The 24,054-nt window shown below is 43.3% G+C and overlaps 1 protein-coding gene across 1 annotated transcript in view; it reads left to right on the top strand.

Moving 5' to 3' along the window:
• The first annotated feature begins 659 nt into the window (after positions 1 to 659).
• The window catches only part of LOC139387943 (gamma-aminobutyric acid receptor subunit alpha-3-like), a 141,063-nt gene continuing 117,668 nt past the window's right edge, over positions 660 to 24,054 (top strand). Inside the window, exon 1 of the mRNA XM_071134341.1 lies at positions 660 to 769. The gene's annotated coding sequence lies outside the window, so the exon portion shown is untranslated. The remainder of the gene's footprint in view (positions 770 to 24,054) is intronic.

Genomic DNA, 24,054 nt, shown 5'->3' on the forward strand with positions numbered 1-24,054 from the left:
CACACACACACACACACACACACACACACACACACACACACACACACACACACAGGGGCTAAATAGTACAGACAAGTCAAGGGCACTGTAGCTTTCAACGTATAAAGCAGATGGCTCTCTTTATTTTGGCCAAATTAGCTCCATCATGTGTAGCCTAACTGGATTTTGTGCATAATGAAGCAATTTGAGTCATGGGCCAAGGCAGAACATTGTCTGATGGGCCCGCCTGTCTGGACTGCATGAGGTAGATGAGTTACAAGAGGACATACTGTAGGCAGTGTTTGGTGGGTGCTTCTAAACTGATGTAGGCTATAATAATATCTTCATCCCCTGCCTAATCACGCATAGGGCAAAGTGGTGAATGACATTATGGTAGCTATCTACTCACCACAAAACACTGAAGATAGGGCAGTTGACATTTTAAAGTTGTTTTGTGACTGTTTTTCATGTTAATTTAGGGCACAATTATGGTTGCAAAGGTAGTTAAGTGTGCGCAAAAAGTGTTTTGGGGGGGATTTGCTGGTAGGTAGCCAGCACCAATCTGTGAGGGGTAGAATGAGGGGGCGGGAAGGTTAGTTTGAAGAGGGCAGGCTTTCCACGATGACAGCACTTTCCCTATCATAATTTCACCCTACCAAAAACCCTTCAAAATCCAGTGGACATACATAAGAATTGCCGTAGAAGTCAGTTGGAACAAAACAGCGCGCATTGACGCAACGAAAATCCAAAATCGGAAGAAAATAAGAGCGCGAAGAAACGTTGTTTTCTGGTGAGAATGTGTGTTTTGTGTGTCTGGTTGTCAGTAAATTGTTGTCCAATGTTTTGTGTATGTCAATGTTAATCATTGACAGGCATTGTACCCCATCCTCGATATGATATACTGCAGTGTTTCATTCACAAGCAACAACCTGCTGTTTGTGGTGTGCACATAATTGCGTTAAGTTAACAGGTTTCCCCTTGCCTTAACTGCAGTAGAGGGAAGTGTATACATCGGCTTTGAGATGGTTCTGATGAGACCGCGGTGCTGTCATTAAATTAAAAGGTGCATTTGTTTTAAGTGGGAAACTGCACATTTACCATGCGGACTATTTGTGCGGTACGCTTTTTATTCACTTACATCGGTATATGTTATAGAAAGCGCCAGTTGAATCGACTTACTCGGGACACTGTCTTCTAACAGGAAATGCGACACCAATCCGAAGCCTATGATGTTACTTTTCGTATCGATAAATAAAACATATCTCTATTATTTGTAATACTTTTAAATCTATCCATACTTGCCAGATAGCCTTTTCTCCTGTGATTTGGTCAAATTATTGGAAACGGCAGAGCATCACTGAACAGGTAGGCTACATATCGAATAACCTTGAAATATATCGAGAATATTGGCTGTTATCGAGGGTTACTCAGATCGGTGTTATTTAGCCTATATTTAGACAAATTATTTCAAATCAAACGCCATTACCAACTAGTATATTCACTGACGACATGTAACAAATAGCCTAGTTCATGTTCTCCAAACTGTCCATAAACGACAAAAAATAAGAAATTAGTAAATTATCTCAATGCGGGATGAAAATGAGTCAAGAGAAAACATATCAAATTCTAATGCAACCTTAGGTTTTCATATCGAAGCACTCTCATAAATGTTTGATTCAGAGGACCTACGTGTATCTGCTCACTGTGACTAAAGGCAATGATGCAGTTCATATACTGTGTGTGTGTGTCTGTCTGTGTGTGTGTGTTTGGGTGTGCGTGTGCGTGTGCACAGTCTAGTAAAAAAATACACTATTGAATGGGTTAGAAATAGGCCAAGACTGTAAAAAATATACCAACTGGATATCACGAAATTGGGGGAGAAAAGGGGTTTAAAGTAAAACAATTATAACAGAAATAATTAATAAAAATCTAAACTGAAGCCTTAAATAAGCCCCAAAAAGGGCCAGTGCAAATTAAAAATCACATGAAAGATTTTGAGTACAACAAATTCACAGGTTTCTCAAGGGAAGATAATGGAGTGCTGTCTTCTGTACTGAACATGGATGGTTAAGTGCGCTACAAAAATGGCAGAAGAAAGTGGGTCGGCAAGCACCAAAGGGTCTACACCCAGAGCGCCCATTTCTGTCCAGCTGCAGAGCAGGACTCAGGCCTGTCCTCGACCACAGGCCACCGAATACAAACACTGACCTAAGAGATTTGTCTTGTTCTGCAGCAGAGCAGAGGGGAGGTTTCAACAGTTTGGAAAAACGGTATGCCTATATACTTCTTTATCAGCTTTTCCTCCTCCACTTTCCTCCTTTCCTCCTCCACTTTTCCTCCTCCTCCTTCTCCAGCTTTTCCTCCTCCACTCCATTCTTATTGTCTGAAGGATAGAGTGGACTGATGCTATTTGAAGCCCTTCCCTTATGAGATCACAGAAAGAGATGCTATACATCAGACTTTAGTGGTTTCGTTTACAATTTAATCTCCCATCAACTCTTAGGCTCCTTTACCATCCCATGTTGTTGGCTCCTCTCTGGAAAGAAAACCCCCTGCAATTTTTGATACATTTTTTATTTAGCCTTTATATACAATGATGGCCTACCCTTGCCTAACCCTCCCCTAGCGCCGCACTATGGGACACCCAATCATGGCCGGTTGTGATACAGCCCCGGGATCAAACCAGGGTCTGTAGTGACACCTCTAGCACTGAGATGCAGTGCCTTAGACCGCAATGCTTCAAAGGCATACACTCAATGACCAAAAGTATGTAGACATCTGCTCGTCGAACATCTCATTCCAAAACCCCCTTTGCTACTATAACAGCTTTCACTCTTCTAGGAAGGCTTTCCACTAGATGTTGGAACATTGCTGCGGGGACGTGCTTCCATTCAGCCACATGAGCATTAGTGAGGTCGGGCACTGATGTTGGGCGATTAGGCCTGGCTCACTGTCTGGGTTCCAATTCATCTCAAAGGTGTTCGATGGGGCTGAGGGCAGGGCTCTGTGCAGGCCAGTCAAGTTATTCCACACCAATCTCGACAAACAATTTCTGCATGGACCTCGCTTTGTGCACTGGGGAATTGTCATGCTGAAACAGGAAAGGGCCTTCCCCAAACTGTTGCCACAAAGTTGGAAGAACAGAATCGTGTAGAATATCATTGTATGCTCTAAGTTAAGATTTCCCTTCACTGGAACTAAGGTGACTAGCCCGAACCCTGAAAAACAGCCCCAGACCATTATTCCTCCTCCACCAAACTTTACAGTTGGCAATATGCATTGGGGCAGGTAGCATACTCCTGGCATCCTCCACACCCAGATTCGTCTGTCACCAAATGGTGAAGCGTGATTTGTCACTCCAGAGAACGTGTTTCCACTGCTCCAGTCCTATGGCAGTGAGCTTTACACCACTCCAGCCAATGCTTGGCATTGCGCATTGTGATCTTAGGCTTGTGTGCGGCTGCTCGACCACGGAAACCCATTTCATGAAGCCCCCGACATACAGTTCTTGTGCTGACGTTACTTCCAGAGGCATTTTGGAACTCGGTAGTGAGTGTTGCAACCGAGGACAGATGCATTTTATGCGCTTCAGCACTAGTCGGTCCTGTTCTGTGAGCTTATTTGGCCTACCACTTTGTGGCTGAGCCGTTGTTGCTCCTAGGCATTTCCACTTCACAATAACAGCACTTACAGTTGACCGGGGCAACTCTAGCAGGGCAGAAATTTGACGAACTGACTTGTTAGAAAGGTGGCATCCTATGACGGTGCCACGTTGAAAGTCACTGAGCTTCTCAGTAAGGCCGTTCAACTGCCAATGTTTGTCTATGGAGATTGCATGGCTCTGTGCTCATTTTTATACACCTGTCAGCAACAGTTGTGGCTGAAATAGCCAAATCCACTAATTTGAAGGCGTGTCCACATACCTTTATATATATAGTGTAAATGCTTTCATTGGACACGGACTAGCCTGTGTGTCTGTGGGTTTCCCCTTCCATCTCTCTGTCCTGCGCTCTGCATTACACAGGGCTCATAATACGATGACTTCCTACCTGGACTCTGAGTGTGACCACAGGAAAGACGACTTTCCTCTGCCAGCTTCTTCATCTGCTCAGACATATGGAGCAAAGAGCCTCTGTCACAGTGCACAGCTAGGTGGTGGAGGAGTAAGACATTCAGATTTACAGATCCAGCAGGCAATATGGTACTATGGGAGGATGTATTTGAGAGAATAGACAGTGAAGGGAGTCAGCTTTTTCTCTGAGACGCAGTGACTATTCACTGCTCCCTCATGAGTCATGACTCAGCGAGCTTGATCCCACTGAAGTGGCATGTTTGGGAGGTCTCTGTGGAGTTTTCTTTCTCTGGATCCTGCATATGAACAAAGTGAACAGGCTACGGGGATGAGTTAGTTTGGGGTAATGAGTTAGACCCGAGTTGCTCTTTGTTTCTCTCTGTCTCTTTCTTTCTCAAAGGCAGATTCTCTAGAACGATCCACCTGTAGGGTATTAGGGTGCGGAACACTGTTTGTAACCTTTGAAGCCTCCTACTGGAGCTTTACATTATTTGGTCGGGCACTGAACTGCGTAACCCACATAATCTACCAGTCATGTACAAAGGATTGAAGCCATCTCTACTCTTTGGCACTGTTGTCATGGTAAACAACTCAAAGCCTTCAAGTGAATGCAGCAAATTCTCTTCTCCATAGGCTCATTTTGGAGATGCAGATGTCCCTGGTGGGGACGAGGAGGAAGATGAGAAGGCAACATCCAGGCGAGCAGGGTCATAGACCAAACAGTCATTCCTTATATTCTGTGTAGCTGTTTTGTTTGCCTCACCGTGCACACATTGTCTATTACAGCGCTGGACAGAGAAGTCACACAGAAATGCAATTGAAGCAATTCACTTTCCATGCATAGAGTGTTTGCATGGAAAGTTTGTTTGTTGTGCTTCTTGAATTAGCATATAATCATGCAGTGTGACACGTCTGCCTAACGCAGGGGAAGGTTCAGGTGTGCTAATGAGATCCATGGCATTGTTTAGGTCTCTGCTGATGCTGTTGTTGATATTGCATTATGTGAAGTCTGTGTTTTCCCTGGAAGGGCTAAAGCTGCATCTGTCACGTAAACACATTTTGGCACACTGCTAATGTGAAGTGTCGCGATGGCTTCAAGGTATTTTTTTTTCTGTGTGTGTGTGTGTGTGTCTACTAACAGCTTGGTGTGTGTGTGTGTGTGTGTGTGTGTCTACTAACAGCTTTGTATACACATAGTATCAGTTAATCACTAACTAACTAAGCAGCAGGTATGTCTCTATCTTTTTTTCTCCAGCACCATAAGGGTCAGGGCGACCCACAGAATATTTCAATGTAGCGTGTCTCTCAAAGCCAGAAGTCGAATGACAGTTCAAATAAAATAAAATCGAATTGTATTTGTCACATGCGCCGAATACCACAGGTAGACCTTACAGTGAAATGCTTACTTACAAGCCCTTAACCAACAATGCAGTTTAAAGAAAAATACCCCCACCCACCCCCAAAAAATTTAAAATTATAATAATTAAAGAGCAGCAGTAAAATAACAATAGCGGGGCTATATACAGAGGTTACCGGTACAGAGTCAACGTGCGGGGCCACTGGTTAGTTGAGGTAATTGAAGTAATATGTACATGTAGGTAGAGTTATTAAAGTGACTATGCATAGGTAATAACAGAGCGCAGTAGCAGCGTAAAAAAGAGGGGGGAAGGGGCAATGCGAATAGTCTGGGTGGCCATTTGATTAGATGTTCAGGAGTCTTATGACTTGGGGGTAGAAGCTGTTTAGATGCCTCTTGGACCTAGACTTAGCGCTCCGGTACCCCTTGCTGTGCGGTAGCAGAGAGAACAGTCTATGATGGGTGGCTGGAGACTTTGACCATTTTTAGGGCCTTCCTCTGACACCGCCTGGTATAGAGGTCCTGGATGGCAGGAAGCTTGGCCCCAGTGATTTACTGGGTCGTACGCACTACCCTCTGTAGTGCCTTGCGGTCGGAGGCCAAGCAGTTGCCATACCAGGTAGTGATGCAACCAGTCAGGCAGGATGCTCTCGATGGTGCAGCTGTAGAACCTTTTGAGGATCTGAGGACCCATGCCAAATCTTTTCAGTCTCCTGAGGGGGAATAGGTTTTGTCGTGCCCTCTTCACGACTGTCTTGGTGTGCTCGGACCATGTTAGGTTGAAGCTCTCAACCTGCTCCACTACAGCCCCGTCGATGAGAATGGGGATGTGCTCGGTCCTCCTTTTGCTGTAGTCCGCAATCATCTCCTTTGTCTTGATCACGTTGTTGAAGAGGTTGTTGTCCTGGCACCACATGGCCAGGTCTCTGACCTCCTCCCTATAGGCTGTCTTGTCGTTGTCGGTGATCAAACTTAATGATGGTGTTGGAGTCGTGCCTGGCTGTGCAGTCATGAGGGAATAGGGACTACAGGAGGGGACTGAGCACGCACCCCTCAGAGCCCCCTGTATTGAGGATCAGTGTGGTGGATGTGTTGTTACCTACACTTACCACATGGGAGAGGCCAGTCAGGAAGTCCAGAATCCAGTTGAAGAGGGAGGTGTTTAGTCCCTGGGTCCTTAGCTTAGTGATGTGCTTTGAGGGCACTATGGTGTTGAACGCTAAGCTGTAGTTAATGAATAGCATTCTCACATAGGTGTTCCTTTTGTCCAGGTGTGAAAGGGCAGTGTGGAATGCAATAGAGATTGCATCATCTGTGGATCTGTTGGGGTGGTATACACATTGGAGTGGGTCTAGTGTTTCTGGGATAATGGTATTGATGTGAGCCAAGACCAGCCTTTCAAAGCACTTCATGGCTACAGATGTGAGTGCTACTGGTCGGTAGTCATTTAGGAAGGTTACCTTAGTGTTCTTGGGTACAGGGACTATGGTGGTCTGCTTGAAACATGTTGGTATCACAGACTCAGACAAGGAGAGGTTGAACATGTCATTGAAGACACTTGCCAGGTGGTCAGGGCATGCTCGGAGTACACATCCTGGTAATCCATCTTACCCTGTGGCCTTGTGAATGTTGACCTGTTTAAAGGGCTTACTCACATCGGCTGCGGAGAGCATGATCACACAGTCATCCGGAACAGCTGATGCTCTCATGCATGTTTCAGTGTTACTTGCCTCAAAGCGAGCATATACGTTCTTTAGCTCGTTTGGTAGGCTCATGTCACTGGGCAGCTCTCAGTTGTGGTTCCCTTTGTAGTCTGTAATAGTTTGCAAGCCTTGCCACATTCGACGAGCGTCAGTGCCGGTCTAATACGGTTCGATCTTAGTCCTGTATTGACGCTTTGCCTGTTTGAACACATCTCTGTGTGTGGAGTAAAGGTGGTCTAGAGTTTTTTTCCCTCTAGTTGCACATTTAACATGCTGGTAGAAATTAGGTAAACATTTATTTAAGTTTCCCTGCATTAATCCCCGGCCACTAGTAGCGTCGCCTCTGGATGAGTGTTTTCCTGTTTGCTTATGGCAGTAGACAGGTCATTGATTGCGGTCTTAGTGCCAGCATCGGTTTGTGGCGGTAAATAGACAGCTACGAAGAATATAGATAAACTCTCTAGGTAGATTGTGTGGTCTACAGCTTATCATGAGATACTCTACCTCAGGTGAGCAAAACCTTGGATGTTGTGCACCAGCTGTTGTTTACAAATATACTTAGACCACCGCCCCTTGTCTTACCAGAGGCTGCTGTTCTATCCTGCCGAAACAGTGTATAACCTGCCAGCTGTATGTTTTTCATGTCATCTTTCAGCCACGACTCAGTGAAACAAGATATTACGATTTTTAATGTCCCGTTGGTAGTTTCATCTTGATCGTAGGTCATCTATTTTATTTTCCAATGATTGCATGTTGGCCAATAGAACGGATGACAGTGGGGGTTTACTTCCAGTACAACACAGTGAGATGGTGTCCTGATGGACATGATACGCTCTAGGTGTTTTCACACAGATAGCATTGAACAGTTAAGCCCTAATTTGTCTGTCAAGTCGATGTACAGGCTCTTAGATTTACTGTATTTTATCAAGCAGTGTTGCATTTTAGAAGGGGGAAAATAGTTACAAACAGTTGTTATGAAAATGATTCAAAGTCAAATATGAAGGCATGATGTCACAGCTTTGGCTTAAGGATATTCTCCTGGCTTCACTCTCTCTCTCTAAGAATGACCTGGTTCTGTCTTTGAGGGACTGAACGTTCCAACCCACCATCCACTTTGGGCTTAAGGGCTCAATGTGATTAGTAGAGACCTGGGCCTTTTCTCCGTTCAACTCTTCTACATCTCTCTCTCTCTGCATGCCTGTGCTCACTGTACATCTTGTTATCCAAGAGCCGACAACTTCAGCCTCGTAACTCGGATCTTCCCTCCAACTACGGGAAAGGAATTAAACCGAGTTCACTTCTTCTTCAACTCGTATTTTCTCTCTTACAGACAGAGAGAGGTCCATTTGTTGGTGTGATTTATTAATCAACATCAGTTTCATCATTTAAATCTCATGCTATGAGGAGAGCTAACTCTGAGTCTGATTTCAAACAGTCTGTCAGAATAGTGGCTTTAAAAAGACATAAAGTGATCAAAATAGAGATATTAACTAATGTCAATATTATCTTGGAAGTCAATGAAGAGAAATGGCAGGTGGGACTTTTATTCCATTTGTGCCTTATTCAAATGATATATTTCCTGATTAGAACATCTGCAGTCGTATACATCTGCATTGGAACAGTCATTCCAATCCCAAAGTTGTTACTCTGAGTGGGACCATCAATGTTTCAACACATTTTTCAGATGCAAGAACAAATCTATAAGAAATGAATGTAGGGAGGGCCAGTGGGCCAGGCATGATTCAGTGCTGGGGCACTGAGAGCAAATGTCTGGAGAGAGTACTTGTCATGTTCCTTTACAGGGCATCTCAGGGACAGTCTTGGGACAGGTGCTTGATGGTATTGATAGGCTGGGAGTCCCAGCAGAACCTAAGAAGCTTGTCTCATACTCTCCCCATTGGTGTCTCCTACTCTTCCAACTCATCCATAAGACCTGGCCATGACAGTTCTGGAACGGAATGAGTACTGACTGACAGTTGCTTTATGCTCTCCAGGTCTTTAGTTCCCTACATCCTCTCTCTCTCTCTCTCCAGCTCAGCATGGGAGGGCATACAGTATGCAAAGGTCTGCCTCTCTTACTTCCGTTTCTAAGTTAGCATGTAGGTTATTCAGGATTTGTAACAATGAACGGTGCTGAGAGATGCAGGTATGATTCAACAGTACTAACAACCAACCCAAAATACAGAGATTTTGTACTCACGAAGTTGCTTCATATGAGCAACTTATAATTTCCATTCTACAGTTCTTCTTGCAAGGTCTCTATGGGTCCGGTGTCAGCCGTGCAGTCCAAGCACCAGTACAGTGATTTCCCCCTAGTGAGGCTCGTGTTTACGACGTTATGTTACACCACCAGTTTTGTAGAGACCGTCCTCTGTGGACGCCTGACGGAGTGAGCATTTCATAAATGTGCTTTTGGACATTTGAGGAAAAGAGCATTAACCCACCAGCCTCTTGCCCCCAATCCATCATGCTGTCATCCCTTCGCAGGCAGGCAGGCAGTAGGGATGGTGGAAAATTCGATACAGTTACATATCCTGACTATTATTTTTGAAGATGTATCGTATCCTTTTGAAAATATTGCAAATATAATTTTTGCTCTGTTTGGAAGTCTTGAAATATACAGGAGTTGTGTAGTTCGTTAGCCATTTGATGGTTACTGGAACCTCCAAACAACCCACACAATTAACATCCCAATAGCAGTGAAGACAGGCAAAGTCTGTCTGCACCAAAAATCCACTATTTTTCCGTCATAGCTTGTTCTCCATCTTCTTTTCAGCACGTTTCCGTGACTGGATGGGGTTTTCCTGGGGCATACATTTTACATCTACAATACATTATAGTGCATTTTGCAGTGCATATAGGGGAAACACTGGTCTTTGCCTGTCTTCACTGCTATTGGGATGTTAATTGTGTATATTTCAAGACTTCCATTCATTTGTGTAGGGTCATCTTAGTTGAAAAACAGTATCATTTTCATTTCTCAGGACAGGAACAAAATGTGTGTAGTGTTTCATGTAAAAACATCCTCAGGAATATCACTGCAACAATATGTCTAATTAGTATTATCAGATTATCACACCTCATCACCGTTTACATGTACCAACATGCCCTATTAGACAGCATGCTTTTACAGTGTCCCTAACTCCTGTGACATAATAGAAAAATCAATAAATCAAAAGCATCAATAAATAAGTTAAGTGTGGAATGTAGCAATGTTATCTGTGGTATGCTTGACTGCTAGTGTTTCTGAGGAAGAGCAGCCACTGCATTTGCTGGGGGAGAAATGCTGCAGTTAAAGCTAGTCTAGTGCTGCTGGAGTATGATCCATTGGGCACTTAGGCACTGAAAACGCTACTTATAATGAGATTTCTTTCTGCTCCTTCCTCTCCTTGTCTTGAGCAAACATAGCAATTTCTGATTCCTCCTCTGTACCCCAAGGCTTTCTCCATCTCACTGTCTAATAACTCTTACAGAGGAAACAGTCAAATGTTGTTATAGGAAAATGTGAAGTGAGGATACTGCACCTGACTGCAGAGAATCATTACTTTACCATAAAGCATAGTTATTTTCTAAAATGGCTCTTCACTGCAGTATGGCTCTCTTTAGTAGTGTTTCCTCCACCATGGCTTTGTTAGTAGGACACAGACTGATAGTGTATGTAAATCCCCAGTATTAGTGTCTCCAGTGAGTGGAGATGTAAACCATAGCTGGTACTGTAGTAGAATTATCCCCATTATCCCTGTCATCTCCTGTTCACAACAACAACTATCATTGGCCTAATCACTCGCTGCATATTTTTCTCATAATTTTGGTTTGTTCAGTTTCCTTCTTTGTCATGAATCACATGATTCTATTGTGCAATGTTTGCTTTGCCCCATTTACCCCATCGTGTCTCAATAGCGTGCTGCTGTCTCAATATGTTAGCTTAAAAATGAAGACGCCGATTTAAGAATGATCAGAGCAGCAACATATTGTATAACAGCCACCCAAGTAATAGACCGTTTTCTCTGCTACCGCACGGCAACCAGTACCAATGCACCAAGTCTTGACCCAACAGGACCCTGAGTAGCTTCTACTCCCAAGCTATAAGACTGCTAAATAGTTAGTTAAATAGTTAACCAATAGCTACCCGGACGATCTGCATTGACCCTTTTTGCACTCTTTTGACTCATCACATATGCTGCTGTTACTGTTCAATATCTATCACTTTATCCCTATATGTACATATCTACCTCAATCACCTCGTATCCCTGCACATCTACTTTGTACTGGTACAGGAAGAGGCAAGTGCAGCATCTTCAGTTCTTGCAGTTCAACCTCCAATTATAATATTCTTGACAGTGCCTGCCAAAACAATATGTAATGGCAAATGATCGAATACATTCTTTGGGGCGATAGGTAGCCTAGCGATTAAGAACATTGGACCAGTAACCGAGAGGTTGATGGTTCAAAACCCCGAGTTGGCAAGGTAGAAAAAATCTGCCGTCCTGCTCTTGAGTAAGGCATCTAACTGTGCTTCTGCATTGCTTTAGGCTGGGTTTCTGTATAGCACTTTGTGACATCGGCTGATGTATAAAAGGGCTTTATAACTACATTTCATTGAGTTAACCCCCAACAACTGCTTCATGGGTGTTGATTTAAGGCAGCCCCCTGCACTTCTCTGATTCGGAGGAGTTGGAAGACACATTTCGGTTGAATGCATTCAGTTGACTAGGTATCCCCTTTCCCTTTGCCCGTGTATATAGCCAAGTTATCGTTACTCATTGTGTATTTCTTGTTATAAGTTTTCAATTTTTCTGTTATTTCGGTTATTGTTTTCTTTCTGCATTGTTGGGAAAGGCCTGTAAGCATTTCACTGTTAGTCTACACCTGTTGTTTACGAAGCATGTGAGAAATACAATTTGATTTGATATAAAAGTCAAGGTTTTGCCCAAGTAGTGGAAAAGGTGGGCTGTATATGATGTAATACGACATTGCTTTGAGTGCAGTTGGTGTGCTGAAGTAGCGATTGGTCTATAGCAGGAACCCTTAATGCTCTAAGACAGATTTTTCATGGGAGGAAAACTTCTATCCCAAGTTGAACATCTGCTTTCCATTGTAATGGGAAAAGTGTGTATTTCATGTACTGTTGTAATGATCTGTGCAGAGGCTGTTGAAGTATCCTGCAGGTCTCTAGAAAGACTAATTGTAGAGTCACACTCATTTGCATAATTATTCTAAAAGTATTTTATCTTCACAAATCTAGCTATTTAGCTGAGTATCTGTGTGTGTGGAGGCTTGAGATGTGTATCTGGATAGATAGACAGGGTTGGATTTCAATATGGTACACAATATTGAAGCCTTCACCGTTATCCTATTGCCCGTTGCGAGTGCCTGTTTGGGGTCATTCCAAATAGTTAAATGTCTTATCTCTCTCGCACCAGTATGTACATACAGCTGGGAGAACAAGTATTTGATACACTGCCGATTTTGCAGGTTTTCCTACTTACAAAGCATGTAGAGGTCTATAATTTTTATCATAGGTACACTTCAACTCTGAGAGACGGAATCTAAAACAAAAATCCAGAAAATCACATTGTATGATTTTTAAGTAATTAATGAGCATTTTATTGCATGACAAGTATTTGATACATCAGAAAAGCAGAACTTAATATTTGGTACAGAAACCTTTGTTTGCAATTACAGAGATCATACGTTTCCTGTAGTTCTTGACCAGATTTGCACACACTGCAGCAGGGATTTTGGCCCACTCCTCCATACAGACCTTCTACAGATCCTTCAGGTTTCGGGGCTGTCGCTGGGCAATACGGACTTTCAGCTCCCTCCAAAGATTTTCTATTGGGTTCAGGTCTGGAGACTGGCTAGGCCACTCCAGGACCTTGAGATGCTTCTTACGGAGCCACTCCTTAGTTGCTCTGGCTGTGTGTTTCGGGTCGTTGTCATGCTGGAAGACCCAGACACAACCCATCTTCAATGCTCTTACTGAGGGAAGGAGATTGTTGGCCAAGATCTCGCAATACATGGCCCCATCCATCCTCCCCTCAATGCGGTGCAGTCGTCCTGTCCCCTTTGCAGAAAAGCATCCCCAAAGAATGATGTTTCCACCTCCATGCTTCACGGTTGGGATGGTGTTCTTGGGGTTGAACTCATCCTTCTTCCTCCAAACACGCCGAGTGGAGTTTAGACCAAAACGCTCTATTTTTGTCTCATCAGACCACATGACCTTCTCCCATTCCTCCTCTGGATCATCCAGATGGACATTGGCAAACTTCAGACGGGCCTGGACATGCGCTGGCTTGAGCAGGGGGACCTTGCGTGCGCTGCAGAATTTTAATCCATGACGGCGTAGTGTGTTACTAATGGTTTTCTTTGAGACTGTGGTCCCAGCTCTCTTCAGGTCATTGACCAGATCATGCCGTGTAGTTCTGGGCTGATCCCTCACCTTCCTCATGATCATTGATGTCCCACGAGGTGAGATCTTGCATGGAGCCCCAGACCGAGGGTGATTGACCGTCATCTTGAACTTCTTCCATTTTCAAATAATTGCGCCAACAGTTGTTGCCTTCTCACCAAGTTGCTTGCCTATTGTCCTGTAGCCCATACCAGCCTTGTGCAGGTCTACAATTTGATCCCTGATGTCCTTACACAGCTCTCTGGTCTTGCCCATTGTGGAGAGGTTGGAGTCTGTTTGATTGAGTGTGTGGACAGGTGTCTTTTATACAGGTTCAGAGTTCAAACAGGTGCAGTCAATACAGGTAATGAGTGGAGAACATGAGGGCTTCTTAAAGAAAAACTAACAGGTCTGTGAGAGACGGAATTCTTACTGGTTGGTAGGTGATCAAATACTTATGTTATGCAATAAAATGCTAATTAATTACTTAAAAATCATACAATGTGATTTTCTGGTTTTATGTTTTGGATTCCGTCTCTCACAATTGAAGTGTACCTATGATAAAAAATGACAGACCTCTACATGCTTTGTAAGTAGGAAAACCTGCAAAATCGGCAGTGTATCAAATACTTGTTCTCCCCACTGTATATGTCAGCAGGTTGGTCCTGGTCAGTCCCTGGATGGGTGGACAAATGCTGCTGGAGGTGGTGTTGGAGGGCCAGTAAGAAACACTCTTTCCTCTGGTCTAAAAAATATCCCAATACCCCAGGGCAGGGATTGGGGACATCCGTCTTTCGGATGGGACGTTAAACGGGTGTCCAGACTCTCTGAGGTCATTAAAGATCCCATGGCACTTATCGTAAGAGTAGGGGTGACCTGGCTAAATTCCCAATCTGGCCCTCAAACCGTCATGGTCACCTAATAATCCCCAGCGTACAATCAGCTCATTCATCGCCTCTCCCCTGTAACTATTCCCCAGGTTGTTGCTGTAAATGAGAATGTGTTCTCAGTCAACTTACCTGGTAAAATAATGGATAAATTAAAAAATATATATATGAAGGTTGCTTGTCTGCTATGTAATTCCAGTTTGTATTGTCATACAGCTATCAGATAATGGATTGTGAAATATAAATACATTTGTGGCATCTTCCCCACTTGTGCCCTTTTTGAAACATAATATGAGCAAATGCTTATCTGGATCGTGTTCACATTCCATGTATTAGTTCTATGGGAATTACTGTATCCGCAGAGCTGTTCATTTCTGTATTGTACAGTTTGCAGATTTTGATAAATGGGTGTCAAATATTGCAGATACAGCAATATCTTAGAAGAAATTGCCCGATCGTGCTTTATTTGAACACATGTATGTAGTTGGGAGGGCATTATAGGACTTACCCTTTCTTTAGTTGACTGTTGCATATAAATGAACTGTCAATGGATTTCTGAAAATATCTATTGAGTCGATGTTGTTTGTTAGACATCCATATGATGCTTAGTCAAACACAAGATGTTTCTTGGCCAGGACTCCTCCTCATCACGCATGAGTCAGTGTTTCCCTGTCTGCTCTCGCCAGAGGGAGCGTAAACATTGCTTTGAAGTGGATTATACAGCCCAAGGAGCAGACTTAGACCATTCCGCCCGTTCCCACTGCAGCATCCCATATGCTTATCACATTCATATGAAAGCCAAATTGTTTTTGTTTAGCCTCATACACTAACCATGCCTATTTCATGAGGAGTCATTCTTGCTCTTGGAGGTGATATGTCCTTAATTGGCAAACACCTCTCTCTGCCCTTGTCATGATTCAGCCCATCAACTTGTACAGGCTTTAGAGGAGCCAAGCTGTTGAAAGGCCATGTTGACCTTGCCTAGTCAGCTATTAAAGTCAGTTCCATCTCTGCTGTCTGCTCCTGGAGTCCTGCAACCGCAGCACTAATATCACAGTATCACATTAATACAAATCTTAATGAAGTTGACTCACCTTGCAGTTAGAAGTGACTAAATGTGGTTCCCTTTTGATTTACATGGCCTGTCAGAGTCCCCTGTACCTCCCACTAGTGTGCTCCTCTTCTGAATGTCCTGGACTGTTAGATTTAGGGGTTGCAAAGTCAAAACTGTCAGATGGTTAGTGCCATTTCAGCCCCCCAGCCTGTGTGTGAACAGGAGTAGACAGCCCAGACTGAAGCTGCTGCCCCCGTGGAGGTGTGGTGTCTCTGGCCATCTTCAAAGTGGTAACACAAACCGCTGGTGGCTTGGTGGGTACTGAATTGTCAACTTTATGAATAATGAGAAGAGAGAATATCTACAATGCCTTCAGAAAGTATTCACACCCCTTGACTTTTTCCACATTTGTTGTGTTACATCCTGAATTTAAAATGGATTAAATATATTTTGAATACTTTCTGAAGGCATTGTAAATTCCCATATATTCATAGAAAGTAAATGATAAAATGCCACAGATATAGGACAGTAGCCTCGGACAACCATCCTGATTTCGCGAGCTTACATCTGTGTAGCAAAACAGAATGTGAGCTGGCAAGATCCAAATGGTCATACGAGTTTAACAGTACAGGGCTAGAATGAAACAGGGTATAGAAGAGCATTCCAGTCCACATGGTATTGTCAAAAGAGGCCCTGAAATCTGTGGGGGCACCAGCTCAGACAAGGGAGAGGACGATTGTTTAACTTCTTGCCTGCTTGCAGTCCAGTGACACTGTCTGTTTATAGCCCTTTTAATGTGGATCTCTGTCCTCCTCATTTGCGAGAGTTTGTTTTCAGGATATTAATCATTTGTTTGTGGTGCAGCCTTTTGCCTTTTAGGCATGAGGTACACTATATTTACAAAAGTATGTGGACACCCCTTCAAATTAGTGGATTTGGCCATTTCAACCATACCGGTTGCTGACAGGTGTATAAAATTGAGCACACAGCCATGTAATCTCCATAGACAAACATTGGCAATAGAATGGCCTTACTGAAAAGCTCAGTGACTTTCAATGTGGCACCATCATAGGATGCCACCTTTCAACAAATCAGTTTGTGAAATTTCTGGCCTGCTAGAGCTGCCCCAGTCAATTGTAAGTGCTGTTATTGTGAAGTGGAAAAGTCTAGGAGCAACAACGGCTCAGCCACAAAGTGGTAGGCCAAACAAGCTCACAGAATGGGACCGCTGAGTGCTGAAGTGCGTAGCGCGCAAAATCATATGTCCTCAGTTGTAACACTCACTACCGAGTTCCAAACTGCCTCTGTAAGCAACGTCAGCACAATAACTGTTCGTTGGGAGCTTCATGAAATGGGTTTCCATGGCTGATCAGCTGCACAGAAGCCTAAGATCACCATGCGCAATGCTAAGCGTCAGCTGGAGTGGTGTAAAGCTCACCGCCATTGGACTCCAGAGCAGTGGAAATGCATTCTCTGGAGTGATGAATCACACTACCATCTGGCAGTCTGACGAACAAATTTGGGTTTAGCAGATGCCAAGAGAACGCTACCAACTGTAAAGTTTGGAGGAGGAATAATGGTCTGGGGCTTTTTTTCATTGTTCGGGCTTGGCCCCTTAGTTCCAGTGAAGGGAAATCTTAACACTACAGCACACAATGACATTCTAGATGATTCTGTGCTTCTTCCAACTTTGTGGCAACAGTTTGGGGAAGGCAATGTCTTGTTTCAGCATGACAATGCCCCCGTGCACAAAGCATACAGAAATGGTTTGTCGACATCGGTGTGGAAGTACTTGACTGGACTGTGCAGAGCCATGACCTCAACCCTATTGAACACCTTTGGGATCAATTGGAACGTCGACTGCAAGCCAGACCTAATCGCCTGACATCAGTGCCCGATCTCACTCATGCTCTTGTGACTGAATGGAAGCAAGTTCCCGCAGCAATGTTCCAACATCTAGCGGAAAGCCTTCCCAGAAGATTGGAGGCTGTTATAGCAGCAAAGGGGAAGCAACTCCATATTAATGTCCATGATTTTGGAATGTGATGTTTGATGAGCAGGTGTCCACATACTTTTGGTCATGTTGTGTAACAACAACAGTATGAAGGAAATGTCTTTGTGAGACACGCCCATTGGAAAGGCTGCAGTCGATTGTTCACTCAGCCTTTGGTCACTGAGGCACCCAGCAACCTTGTCTTAGACTACAGATAAATGTATCAATGACATTTAAGACTGTTAGATATAAGATATGTGAGATGATGACCACAATGCGAGCAGGTCTTGCTTAAATAGGAAGCAGTAGATGTCATGACATTAACAGACACAATTTTCTGTCAGACATTATAGGGCAGGGAATTGTTATTTCTGGCTCTGGGGGACTGGCATCCTGCGGCTTTTATGGATAACATAAAATCTCTGATGTCTAACAATCCAGAATTACTTGTAATATAGGCCCATTAATAAAAACGCTGAAAGAGAGAATGATTAAACAAAGTCATTTGGTGCTCAGCTGCAATGAACATGGGGGATGCCCCCGTCTAAAGTGTTTCAGCCCAAGAGGAATGCATTCATCAGGGATACAGACACGTTTGGGGATGGGACAGACCTGCAGAGATGCGTCCCGAGTGAGCACTTGAAAGAGCTCAAATCTTTAACATCTGTTTAACCATCCTCAGCTCATTTGTGTTCCCCAGCTCTTGTAACAGAGAACATTTGCTAAATACCCCTGAGGAAGATCTGTGTTTGATCCTCGATCTGTAAGGCTGCGAAAGGGATTTGGGGATGGGATGATGGGTTCTCACCGTCATCCATATAAAAGGTCGATAGGCTGTGAACCACTACACCGCTTCTGTAAGCGGTTAGCTGTATGAGCTCAGCTGACCCACAGAGCAGAGCCACGGTGTGGGAACAGGGTGGTGATGCCGACCAGTGGTCTGGCTACCACTGACCCACAGAGCAGAGCCACGGTGTGGGAACAGGGTGGTGATGCCGACCAGTGACCTGGCCACCACTGACCCACAGAGCAGAGCCACGGTGTAAGAACAGGGTGGTGATGCCGACCAGTGACCTGGCCACCACTGACCCACAGAGCAGAGCCACGGTGTGGGAACAGGGTGGTGATGCCGACCAGTGGTCTGGCCACTGTATAAGCAAGCAAAAAAACACAAACACAATGAAATATAAACACAAGATCAAGGTCCTCAAACAGTCATCTGGACTGTCTCAGAGGCACCAATTCATTCATTCCACAAGCAAGGTGGATCTACGAGACTTCCAAGAGGAATACTTTCTAATACAGTGACGTGTGCTGAAACTAGCGCCTGTAATAAAGCGTAGTTCGCTATGAGAAACTTTGTGGTATTTGACTATTGACAAATGTAGCCATGGAGATAAAATGAGCTGAGGTTTTTGACCTTTCTCTCTGATGGTTTGACAGGTGCCGGCAGGGAGATGTCTTTTTTTAAAACATTTTTAAATGAACACAAACGCCCGCGATTGAGAGAATTGAGCCTTGCCGCTCTTTGGCAGGACTGCACATACCAAAGCAGATTTTTCCACACCTTTAGAAGATGATAGAGGTGTCAGAAAACACTCAGTGTTTCATTATTTATCCTTTTCAGAGAAGGATTGTTACCATATGTGGCTTCTCTGTTGGCTTGTCATGAAGGAATCTGGCATCAACTGATCTTACAATCAGAGCAGTGTAGACACAGACCATGAAGTATTAGATAAACACATAACCACCTTCTCAGAAGTAACTTCTTATTGTTACAGTGTGAGTAACACAGTGTGTGTCATCCTGTCAAGAAATCTAATGGCTTTGCACTAGTGCCAGAATCTGGAACAACTAGAATAGATCAATAGGGTAGATGAAGTATTTTGTATTTACAATGCGGCTTCCACCTCCCATCTCAAAGAGTAGTAATAACTCTGTCTCCACCTCTCCCCGCCCACTCCTCCCATTTCCTTTCCTCTACCCTCCTCTCCCGCCTTCTCTCTCTCACACACACACACACACACATACACACACACACACACACACACACACACACACACACACACACACACACACAGCTGGAATCTGGCTGCTTCATATCCCATCAGTTCCTTTGCTCTGGATAACATCTTGCCTTTACCAGTAGCGAGTATACATGGACCGATAAATTATTTTAATTGATTTATCTTTCGTCTCTCTGTTTCACAATTTTCCATCAATTCGCAAGTGGCTGAATCTCACCGGAGAAATCAGAGCGAGGGATACAGCGCTCCTCTGTCTTAGTATGTGTAGCCCATGTATCTGATGCCGTCTGAACAAGGATGCAGCGCTCCTCTGTCTCAGTATGTGTAGCCCATGTATCTGATGCTGTCTGGAATAAAAGAGTATAACATGTTGCTGCCATAGCATTTGATTGATTGATGCCAGCAAGCGTTTGGCCTCCCTTGATAACATTTTTATAAAATAATTAGCCAATCAGCATTGAGCTGAGCTAAACTGTGGGTTGTCCCGGCACAGCAAAACGCCAACCAAGGGTGGCCAATCAAATCACATCCTAAGCAAAACGTCATCATTGTCAGACTTCTGGTCTGCTTGTGTTGCTGTCCTGCAGTAGCGAGTTTGCTAAGTCGGTTCTTTCCTAAGCAATGTATGGAGATGTGGATTTGGACTTGTAGTTTTGACTTAACTCTCTGTACAGGCCAATGATTATGATGGCAATTCTGATCTTACCATAGATTAATATATTGTGCCACAGTCCTGAGACGATTGAAGTTCAATATGTAGCCTACAGTAGATGTACAGTTGAAGTCAGAAGTTTACATACGCCTTAGTAAAATACATTCAAACTCAGTTTTTCACAATTTCCTGACATTTAATCCTAGTAAAAATTCCCTGTCTTAGGTCAGTTAGGATCACCACTTTATTTTAAGAATGTGAAATGTCAGAATAATAGTAGAGATAATGATTTATTTCAGCTTTTATTTATTTCATCACATTCCTAGTGGCTCAGAGGTTTACATACACTCAATTAGTATTTGGTAGCATTGCCTTTAAATTGTTTAACTTGGGTCAAATGTTTTGGGTAGTCTTCCACAAGCTTCCCACAATAAGTTGGGTGAATTTTGGCCCATTCCTCCTCACAGAGCTGGTGTAACTGAGTCAGGTTTGTTGTCCCTCCTTGCTCGCACACACTTTTTCAGTTCTGCCCACAACTTTTCTATAGGATTGCGGTCAGGGCTTTGTGATGGCCACTCCAATACCTTGACGTTGTTGCCACAACTTGGAAGTATGCTTGGGGTCATCGTCCATTTGGAAGACCCATTTGCGACCAAGTTTTAACTTCCTGACTGATGTCTTGAGATGTTGCTTCAATATATCCACATAATTTCCCATCCTCATGACGCCATCTATTTTGTGAAGTGCACCAGTCCCTCCTGCAGCAAAGCACCCCCACAACATGAAGCTTCCACCCTCGTGCTTCACAGTTAGGATGGTGTTCTACGGCTTGCAAGCCTCCCCCTTTTCCTTCCAAACATAACGTGGTAATTATGGCCAAACAATTCTATTTTTGTTTCCTCAGACCAGAGGACATTTCTCCAAAAAGTATGATCTTTGTCCCCATGTGCAGTTGCAAACCGTAGTCTGGCTTTTTTATAGAGGTTTTGGAGCAGTGGCTTCTTCCTTGCTGAGCGGTCGTTCAGGTTATGTCGATATAGGACTCATTTTACTGTGGATATAGATACTTTTGGACCTGTTTCCTCCAGCATCTTCACAAGGTCCTTTGCTGTTGTTCTGGGATTGATTTGCACTTTTCACACCAAAGTACGTCCATCTCTAGGAGACAGAACGTGTCTCCTTCCTGAGCGGTATGATGGCTGTGCGGTCCCATGGTGTTTATACTTGCATACTATTATTTGTAAAGATGAACGTGGTACCTTCAGGCGTTTGGAAATTGCTCTCAAGGATGAACCAGACTTGTGGCGTTCTGCAATTTTTGTTCTGAGGTCTTGGCTGATTCATTTTGATTTTCCCATGATATCAAGCAAAGAGGCACTGAGTTTGAAGGTACCTAAGTGTATGTAAACTTCCGACTTCAACTGTATGTAGCCTAGTAGGCTCACGCTAACTAGTTAGCTAACTTAGCTGGTTCATTGTTGCCCATGCGAGGAAGTCGGGCTAGCAAACATTTTAACTAGGTAGCCTATGAAAACATTAACTAAAAGTGTACTGTATGACAGAGTCATAGACTGTCAACATGAACGAGATGAGGATGGCATTGGCCTTCAACTAGTTTACAAGTAGGGTGAGTCAACATGTATTTATTTATTTTTATTTGCGCACACACACACACACACACACACACACACACACACACACACAGACAGAAATCAGTACCATGGACAGCCACATGATATTTAGCAACATTGATTGGACAAAATGTGTTTGTTTTTCATTTTGATTTCAGTGTTTTAAACTAAGCATATACTGTATATAGCCTTGTTAATTTGATGAGGTTTACACGTAAGTTGAAATCATGCTGGAATAGCCGAGGCAGTGCTCCTGTTGTCTTTGTGTTGACTTGGGGTAACACCGTCGTTCTAAATCAGTAGTTGTTTAGTAGACTGTTGGAAACAGTAACTTGCTTGACAATACTGCATGTCACATGACTGTTTTTTTACGTGCCATATTTGCTTTGGGGACTTCACCGGACAGATGTTGTGTTCCAGTTTTGTGACGAAACAAATGTGTGTGTAGTTGAATTTTTTCCGCCGCTGTGTGACTGTCTTTTTGTTGTCACGGCCTTATTGTATACTGTATCAAGGTGGCGTATGAAGGAAGGGGTTATAGAGCAAACACAATTATCACAATGGAAGTTTCCCCTGTGATTTTACCCACGCACCACTACTGTTTTCAACAAAAGTCCACCTGTCTACATTTACAGTGTAAGCAACGCAGTATTTATGTTGTGACATTTACATGGTGGCGTTTCGTGACAATTTTCTTTACGTCAAATAAAAGGCATATATATTCTCCAGGCTTGGCTTAAAGGGCAATAGTTTTTTTGTTTAGCTTTACGGTCTTGTTGCCAGTACCTCCGTCCCTACAGTCTTTGTTTGTTCGTAGTCTATTCATGTGTGGGTGATTAAATTATTAATCCATACAAAGCCCCTATATCGTGTGTCTCTGAAGAAACAGCAGTTTTACAAAGTATCCTCTTAAGGGGAAAGCACAGGGACTCCCTAATGCTGCAGCCTGCTGCCTGGGTGAAGCTCCAATCAGAGCTTCGCTGCCTGCGTGAGAGGAATTACTCAGTATTTATGCTCCATGGCTTTTGTGCTGCTGCATATTGGGCAGAAAAGCAAATAAATTCCCTCGTCTTCACTGCTTTTGGCTCGCGCAGCAAGGAAACAAATTGGACTTGTTTCATCTGAAATTTAAATAATTTGCTTTTGTTAGCGAGTCCAGGTTTTCCTCCAAGAGCTAAAATATTCATATTAGTTTTGTCATCATTGCATCTAAAACTTGAGTTGCTCAGAGCTGACAGTAAAGGCTATGTGTGTCATCATTCTCAGTAGGACTCAGTACTACAGTATTAACAAGCATGTATAGGAAGGTGACTACAAAAGTTAAATCCCACCTGGGCAGGTTAATTCACCTGTAATATTTTGAAGAGCTTTGTCACTTACCATGGGTTGGGACATTAACATGACTTATTTACTACATACAATACAGTATGGAAGGCCCAAAGCTTCCATGACTAATAACCTGTAGTTTCATACTGTATATATCTACTCAAAGCCTAGCATTTTGGCTCAGTATCTCTCTGTCTTCATGGCCATAGAAGAACATCAAACCATGAATATGTGCCTCTCTGTCTGTCTGTCTATCTGTCTGTCTGTCTGACTGACTGACTGACAAAGCTTGTCATGAGGCCAGAGCAACAGGAAGTCAATTTAGATCCAGTTCCCTCAGGACACCTGTGTTTCACTAACTGGTTTCATTCTGCTTTCCAGGACTGGACATACATATTGATCTGAGATGCTAATTCATCTTAACATTAGTGATGGGGGGAAAACATTGATACAGTTGATGATGATGATTGAGTGGGTGCTTATACAGTGTTTGTCCTAATTCACACATGTACAAGTGTGTAGTATACCCATGTGTGAATTGGAATTTAAATTTTTTGCATATCCCAACTACCTAACAGTGGGGTTATGGCCAGGGTCCGCCATTATCAACGGCAAACCTGAAGCAGTAAGGTGGTAAGTGCCTTGCTCAAGGGCACATTGACAGATCTTCCACCTTGTGGGCTCAGGGATTTGAACTAACAACCTTTCAGTTACTGGCCCAATACTCTAACTGCTAGGCTACTGGACACAATGTTATTTTAGACAATATAATATTGACACTTTGACTCCATGTATCAATTTGTTATATATACATACATACATACATACATACATACATACATACATACATACATACATACACACATACATACATACATACATACATACATACATACATACATACATACATACATACATACATACATACATACATACATACATACATACATACAGTGCATTCGGAAAGTATTCAGACCCTTTG

This window comes from Oncorhynchus clarkii, chromosome 29 (assembly GCF_045791955.1).
Source record: "Oncorhynchus clarkii lewisi isolate Uvic-CL-2024 chromosome 29, UVic_Ocla_1.0, whole genome shotgun sequence".
In the NCBI taxonomy this organism is placed as follows: domain Eukaryota; kingdom Metazoa; phylum Chordata; class Actinopteri; order Salmoniformes; family Salmonidae; genus Oncorhynchus; species Oncorhynchus clarkii.